We start from the raw sequence: 7,077 nt of genomic DNA on the forward strand, positions 1-7,077 counted from the left end.
CTCCCTCTCTTAGGCAGAACGAGCGACCTCTTCAGGCTTCCCTGGGTATTCCTCCTCACTGAGCTGGAATCCACTGTATAATTGGGCTCCATCTCCAGACTCGGAGACAGGGACCGAATTATTCTCCTCCTCTGCATCCCATAAGATAATTTGTGACTAAATACATGAGTAAAGATGCACAGAGCCAACAGTGAAGGAGATTCCTGCCCTTCCCCTCTCATTGATCAGATCCTGAGGGAGAGCAGAAGTGAAGAGGTTGGTATGAGAAGAGTAAGGAACCTACAAACAGGGAAAAGACTAACAGTTCTGTAGCCATGGTAACAAGGAGCCACCAACAATTGGTTTTAAGTCTCTTCAATCTATCCGTGACAACTAGCCGAAGTGAACACGCTTTTGCAAACCAACCAGTGTTGGCTCTTGCTTATGAAAATCAGCCAATAAATTAGGACGGACCCACGCCAGTAAAAACACCCGAGTACCAGCCAATCCACAGGTCTCACCCGAGCAGCCATGCTTCCACAGATGATGTCAACTTACTCACACTTCTGAAAGTCCATCAATCCCATGAATTCCACACTTCTCAAAAACCCTACATGAGATCAGCTGCCTGCTCTGTTCCTGGAGACCAGGCTTGGCAAGCACTGTTCTCCCTGACTAGAATCAGCCACGAGTTCAGTTTTGTTCTTTTATTTCAGATACTGGGAAATAGTCTCATCAGCCTTTCCCAATTCTGATGTAGACAATTTTTGTATTTAGATAAGTTTCATGTAACGTAATTCACAATCTTGTACATTTTACCATATACAACTCGGTGATCTTAAGCACAGTCACACTGCTGTGCAACCATCGTCCTTGTTCAATTCCAGAGTATTCCCTTTATCCTAAAAGGAAACTGTACTTCCCAATTGCCCGTCTCTTGACCACCTGCCAACCACCAGTCTACTTTCCATCTCTGGATGGAGATGTTCTTGATACGTCAGATGAATGGAATTATACAGCCTTTTGGGTCTGGCTTCCTTGTTGACATGTTTCAACCTTCCTCCATGTTGGAAGTGGATCCATACTTCACTCCTTTTCATGGCCAAATAATAGACCACTGTATGGACAGAACACATAATTTTTAAATCCATCCTTCTGTAAATGGATACTTGGGTTGTTTCTACCTTTTGGTTATTGTGAATAATGCTGCTATGAACATTCGTGTACAAATATCTGTTTGTGAGCACCTGTTTTCAACTGGTTGACAGTTTTTTTTTTTTTTTTTTCCAGGACTTTGACTGTATCACCTAGGGATGCCTCACTGGCTGGGTCAGAGGAACATGCAACTCTCGCTCTCAGAGTTGTGAGTTTGAGCCCCACACTGGGTGTGGGGATTACTTTAAGATAAAATCTGGAAAATAATAAACAAATAAACAAACCACCCTACTGCCTTCTAGCCTCCATGATTTTTTTTATTACTCTAAAATAAAATAAAAAAGTTAAAAATAACTTCATTTTTAAAAATTTCGTTTTCTCACTCTGTGCTGTGCCTTCAACATTTTCATGATTTCCTGGTCCTCAGTAAGAAACGCACACTCGATCCTGCCATGAACAAACTTAGCACACATGGAGCCACCACTGGTCCTGCTGACATGTTTTTTCATTTTAGACAATTTCATAAGAAGGGTAGGTCTCACGGCACGAACTCCTCGAATTGGCCTGGGCACACGCCACATACGGATTTTGGCACTTTCCCAACCCTCTTGGTACAAAGTGAAATTATTCTACCACCAGCGGTTCAGGACAGCCTAGTTTTGCTAGAAGCTGTATCACAGGACAGTCTACAGTAGTATGTTAGGTGCTGGACTGTTCTGGATGCCTATGGATTTCACCCCCAGAAGGGGAAAAAGCTCCATGATTTCCGATGAAAAATCAGCCAGTAAGTTTACCGAGGACCCATTTGCTGTGATGAGTTGCTTATCCAGAACAGGCAAATCCAGATTCCGAGAGCAGATTGGTGGCTGCCAGGGTTTGGAGGAAGAAGGAATGAGAAATAGTGCTCATGGGCGTGGGGTTTTCTCTTTGGAGTGATAAAAACATTAAAAAGGAAATTAGTAATGATGATTGCATAGCTATGAATATAGTAAGATCTCTAAAATTGTCAACTTTGAAAGGATAAATTATGTCTTGAGCTGCTATAGAAAAATCTAAATTGGATGTCTCAAAGGCATCTCAGAATCAGTGTGCCCAACATCAAATCCTTGTTCTTTCATACCAAACCCGGTCTTCTTTCTGCGCTCGCTGGAGCTCAGAGTGGACCACCACCCACCTACTTCCACAATAGAAACTCTGGGTCATGCTTGCCACCTTGTTACTCCATTCCCCCAATATTTAGTCCATCCCTGAATCCTATCAATTTTACCTCCTAAATGGCTCTTTAATTTTCCCATCTGCCCCATCTTTAACGGTCCACCCCCAGCCGGCCTCTCTGGTCGACAGCCCCTCTCGCCCGGCTTCCTCACGTGCGCTCTCCCGCCCCTCTTCAAGTTGCCGTCCCCGCAGCGCTGGCAGCACTGGACTGCTCAGCACTTACCAACCCCATCAGCAAAGCAGGCCGCTTACAAATTGAGGCAAACTTTTTGGAAATTTTTGATATTTTCTATCAGTTAGGATACAGCATTTCTCTAAGTAACAGAAAAACCAGCTCAGACTTCCTGAGATAGTGGGAAAATGTATCATCTCATCTATCAAGCCCTGAGTAAGGCAGGCTCCACGGTTAAGCTCAGTCATGTCTTGAAGCACCTACATTTTTCCCTACTGCCATTCTGCTGCCTCCCCTCATGGTGGTAGGGGGCTGTCAGCATCAAATAGGAAGCACAGTTCCCCTATTCACATCCAGTGATGGAAGGAAAAGCTCCCTCAAGGATAAGTTCTTCCCATAGCTTGTATTAGGCAAATTTAACTTATAGGCATACCTGTGGACCAGGGAAAGGCCAAACACTCACTCATGAAGGTCTGGACTGATTAAGGCATGGACTGATTAAGGTCTACCTGTGGACTGGATGGACAGCTGAATAAAATTTGAGAATCTGCTGAGGAGGAGGAAGACAGGAATGGGCACTTAGCCTTTATCCAGTAATATGGCTCTTCTTTTAGGCAAGACTTGAAACATAGGGAAAGGGTCCTAATACATTGCAGAAGGAGGAAGCTAACATTAGGAAAATACCATTTACGGCATGAGGTTTCCCCCTTCATATTTCAATATTCAAAACTCAGATGCATTTTCTGTCATCTGGCACAAACAGAATTTAACAATTTATCCAGAATTCAGTAAAGAGCTTCCCAATTTTTCTTACTGCGTTATGATAAAGTTATCATACGGGATCAAGAATGGGTCCTTCTTTTTCAAACATTTCCTTTTTGGGCTCTATACATTTATGCAATATATACCACACATCTACAATTGTGCCAGTGAGCCGTAAGTAAAAAGAAAACACATTTTAGGCACAGTTTGGGATAAGCTGAAAGACCTGAAACCGTTCTTTCAGTTAACAGACCTAGGTATATTATAGGTTAATTGAACTCTAAAAATCTGCTGTATTAAAAATCAAGTACATCTAACCCAGATATAAGGGCTTCTCTGTGTCATCTTCATAAAAATGAGGTTATTATTTGACAGTATACATAAGTAACTAGCAAGCACTGAGTGTGTTATTCCCCTACCCATGTATGGTTGGCCCCTCATGGAAGTCTATGGTAGAAGCTCTCTTCCCTCCGTAGCAGGATCTGTAGCTGGTCAGTTAAAGAGAAAAGTCAGTGAAAGTGGGGAATCACAAAATTGTAATAAATATCCTGAAAATGTTATTTTTAATTAAAAACACACATGTCAGGCACCTGGGTGGCTCAGTGGGTTGAGCCGCTGCCTTGGGCTCAGGTCATGATCTCAGGGTCCTGGGATCGAGTCCCGGTCCTGGGCTCTCTGCTCAGCAGGGAGTCTGCTTCCCCCTCTTTCTCTGCCTGCCTCTCCACTTGTGATTTCCCTCTGTCAAATAAATAAATAAAATCTTTAAAATAAATAAATAAATAAATAACACACATGTCTATTCATCCATCATTCCTTTGTTACTGGGCTGAAAGGCCTTTTCTTGGAGTGGAGTCTATGGATGAGGGCAAAAGGGAAGACACGCATTAACACGAGCAAGTGGTGCCGCCAGTTGTAGTTTTGGTGGAGTGAGGACTCGAGCACCTGTGGAGAAGAATGAGGGCAGAATTCTGCTGAATTTTGACAGCACTTCCTCCATCCCAACCTACACATTTGTTTCGCCCAGACCTAATTCCACAGCATTTTTTCTTAAGACATGATAAAGACCTATCTTTAGAGATAGGTCCTGATATCAGATTGGTCTTTATCAGGTCTTCCCAAGCAGTCGACTTATTTTCACAGAGATCACAACTCTCTTCACACTCCTAACTTGTCTGCTTTGGGTGATATTTAATTAAATGATGTAGTTACTAAGTACAACTTGCATAAACAAGTTTGGGAACAAATGACTGACTTTTGGAAAGCATACAACTCAGAAGTGATTAGCCCATCAGGGACTAGCCTACTTACTAATTGTAAAAATTGCATAGGCCTTCAGCATTAGGGATGTTTTTCACACAGGACAGAGACTAGTTCAAAGGTCTGAGCCACAGGAAGGCAGAGCTGGTTTTAGAAACAAAATCTGAATTCAGAAACGGCACTTAAATTTATATGAAGTTATAAAACTCTTCTGAGAGGAATGCTAACAAATAGGATTTGAGCGACCTTTTGTTATGGAGTTTCCAGTAGGGCCAGTGATGCTTCCTTCTCTGGTGGAGGCCGTAATGCCTGATCCTCCTGTTGGATGTTGTTAGGGTCACTGCGTCTACTCTTGATGAATGCCCTAAAATATTAAAATGTCTCTCTCTTTGAAGAAGGCAGAAAAGGAACTGCTTCTAGTTTATGTTTAAGAAAATACTTTTGGCTTTCAGCTCAGAGGAGGTGAAGGTGCAACTGTCTTCGGATGTCCCCAGTCTGGGTTCATCCAACATTGGCTGCCTCCACCATGCCACCTAAATTTGACCCCAACGAAATCAAAGTTGCATATGTGAAGCACACTGGTGGGGAAGTTGAGGCCATGTCTGCCCTGGCATAATCAGCCCCCCTGGGTCTTTCTCCAAAAAAGGTTGGTGACGACATCGCCCATCATTACAGTGAAACTGATATGCAGAACAGACAAGCCTGGATTGAAGTGGTACCTTCTGCCTCTGCCCTGATGATCAAAGCCCTCAAGGGACCACCAAGAGACAGAAAGAAGCACAAGAAACATTACTTGCCGTGGAAATAGCACTTGGGATGTGATTGTTGACACTGCCCAACAGATACAGCACCGATCTTGAGCCAGAGAATTCTCTGGAACCACCCAGTCTGTGGGCTGCAATGTTAATGGCGCCACCCTCATGATATCACAGATGACATCAACAGCGGTGCAGTGGAATGTCCAGCTCGTTAAAAACCAGAAAGGAAAATATTTCAATAAAGAATCATTTGACAACCAAAAAAGAAAAAAAATATACTGAAGTCTAAAGTAGCCTTAATGTGAGTCAGATTACTAAGGATAATAAAATTCTCCAAGAGAAGCCATTTGCTAATCAAGATGGGGAGAAACGATCCTGTTTCCTGGTGCCCTCTTGTGATAAAAGAGCATGTCTACAGTGGGGATTAGAAAGCTTTAAGATTCAAGTATCTGAAAGAGGTCATCTCCCTTCATTAATGCTTGGGCTGCACACTAAGAGCTAGCCACCAAAAGGATGTGCTTGAGTGGGCCACAGGGTTAGAAGTGTTTCCTCTCCACCTCATAAATTATCTAAAATGAAATTACATTACTTTTAGAAGTAAAAGTAACAAAAACACCACCATGATTTACCACCAGTTAGTTAATAAGCAGAACCACTTTAAAGTTTTGAACAGAACAACCTATAGCCCTAACATGAGGACCATCTTTTAGTAATTTTTTTTTAAGATTTTATTTTTAAGTAATCTCTGCACCCCAACGTGGGGCTTGAACTCACAACCCAGAGATCAAGAGTCACACCCTCTACCAAGTGAGCCAGCCAGGCATCCCCCTCTTCTAGTAATTCTTATTTAATTCAGGGGGAAGACCAGTAATTCTGGTTTTCCTATTGTTTTGCCTCACACTGTGTAAGAACTTTTTTGAAAAAAGATTTTGTTTATTTATTTGACAAAGAGAGAGAGAGAGACAGTGAGAGGGAATACAAGCAAGGGGAGAGGGAGAGGGAGAAGCAGGCTACCCGAGGAGCAGGGAGCCAGATGCGGGGCTAGATCCCCAGAACCTGAGCCGAAGGCAGACATTTAACGACTGAGTCACCCAGGCACACCAAGAACTTTAAAAATAACAAAGACTAATAAGTAAGGCAAATACTCAGCTGTTTTCCTAACTAGCATTTGGAAGCCCACTGTATTATAGAGTCTCTAAAAGGCAATGCCGAATGGGGTTAAGATCATGAACTCTGGAGCCAAATGCCATTTACTTGCCAGTGACCTTAGGACAGTTACTTAACCTGTCTGTGCCTCAATTTCCATATCTGTAAAATAATAATATTACTTACCTGACTATTCAGAGAATTAAGTGACTTCATGTGTAATCAGTTATGTGTAAACTGCTTTTAACAGTGCCTGACACGTAGTAGGTTCTATATACATTTAATAAACAAATGCAAACTTTTAAAATATCAGTGAGTTTACTAAGTATGTATTAAAAATGGTTTTTCTGGGGCGCCTGGGTGGCTCAGTGGGTTGAGCCGCTGCCTTCGGCTCAGGTCATGATCTCAGGGTCCTGGGATTGAGTCCCGCGTCGGGCTCTCTGCTCGGCAGGGAGCCTGCTTCCCTCTCTCTCTCTCTGCCTGCCTCTCCGACTACTTGTGATTTCTCTCTGTCAAACAAATAAATAAAATCTTTAAAAAAAAAAAAGTTTTTTCTGGAGGCACCTGGATGGCTCAGTTGGTAGAGTGTGTGACTCTTGATCTCTGGGTTAAGTTCGAGCCCCATGTTGGGTG

General features: G+C 42.7%; 1 pseudogene; it reads right to left on the minus strand.

Moving 5' to 3' along the window:
* Positions 1-677: 677 nt before the first annotated feature.
* Positions 678-6,660, minus strand: LOC132006422 (large ribosomal subunit protein eL34-like; annotated as a pseudogene).
* Positions 6,661-7,077: the final 417 nt, after the last annotated feature.

This window comes from Mustela nigripes, chromosome 18 (genome assembly GCF_022355385.1).
Source record: "Mustela nigripes isolate SB6536 chromosome 18, MUSNIG.SB6536, whole genome shotgun sequence".
NCBI classification, from domain to species: Eukaryota; Metazoa; Chordata; class Mammalia; order Carnivora; family Mustelidae; genus Mustela; species Mustela nigripes.